Here is a 1,421-nt window from a genome sequence, read left to right as displayed (position 1 = left end):
GGTGGTTAGGGAAAGAGGGGCATTTGGGCATTTCTGCCTCAAATGCTGCCCTTGCAACATCAAACAAGTGGATGGACAGACAGATGGACACATGGATGGACGGATGGGATATCTTAATTTTAAATACATAAATGTCAAGCCATATTTTATATACATAGATGGCTGACTGGGAGTTGGCATTTGCTCACATTCAATGTCATTAATAACGGCCAGTTCATCGTGAAGCTGTTTTAGCCATGTAATGGAATTTGGGTGTAAACCTCTTGTCAGGTTCACGACCCTCCATCTCTGTCTATCGCTCTCACACACATGGCTGAGACACATCCACACACAATAGCCTCTAATCCCATTAAAAGAGGAAATAAAGTCTTATTTTGTGGTGTAGATGATAAACTACCATACATCCATCTGTGTTTACTAAAAAACTGAAACAGTCAAATAGTCAAAAAAAAAATTCTATCCACTCAACAAAGAAAGACCAAATGACAGAAACAAAGTAAAAGACGTATAAAACGTAATGTGGAAGAAAAAAGCAGAGTTATATACACATGCAGCTCTGATACTCATTCCTGAAGAAATATCCGACAGCTATTCCTGCACATTTTTTTTCCTAGGGAAAGCAACAGACTTGCTGTTATCAGTGGTATGACATATATCCCATCTCCACAGTGCGCCGTCTAAAAAAGGAAAGACATAGAGCAGTGGGAGAGGGAATAAATCCCCACAGGGGCAACTCCTCAGTCTGTTACATGTCATATTATCCCAGTGGTCAAATAGGATTTCCGTTATGTGAAGGAACATATTAAGAACTTCAATTTGAGATAAGCTACAGAAGCTTTGTCGAAGGAGCAGTGCCATGAACATTTCCTAACAATGATACTTAATCATGTCAGTCAGGATTACAGCTCAAATCTCACACAATCAAAGCAAAGTTCTCGACAAGGTTTTTATTATTTATTTAACACGGAGGTTCCTAACCCTTTAAATTACAACTTTTTATAGGGTTTTCTTGTAACATAGACATCAATCAATCAATTTATTTATAAGCACATTTTTAAAAAACGCAGGTTGACCAAAGTGCTGGACAAAGTAAAAAGTAAAACGTGTTTTTGCCATAACACAGCGACACATTATGCATTGTTTCTTGTTTTTCATTTAGACTAAAAGCTCTAGATATTGTGGAAGTGGTTAAAGTCTAAAAAACACTCTTTCCAGCACACAAATGCAACTTGGGGAAGGTTAAATAAAATAAACTGTTGTAGCCCAGGAAATGTGTAGCCTCACAGGACACAATTATTGGGGCTCTTAATCTGCAGTCTTTTATTGTCAGTGAAGACAGAATAAACACAAATGTCTTTTTTCTCTTTACTTTTGTCCAACAACAGGAATATGGACTTGTACCTGACTTTGGCAACAAGAGA

Source organism: Haplochromis burtoni, unplaced genomic scaffold (assembly GCF_018398535.1).
Source record: "Haplochromis burtoni strain Fernald_Lab_line unplaced genomic scaffold, NCSU_Asbu1 Contig_567, whole genome shotgun sequence".
Taxonomy (NCBI): domain Eukaryota; kingdom Metazoa; phylum Chordata; class Actinopteri; order Cichliformes; family Cichlidae; genus Haplochromis; species Haplochromis burtoni.
The sequence above is the reverse complement of the archived record's forward strand: the minus strand, read 5'-3'. Positions refer to the sequence as shown.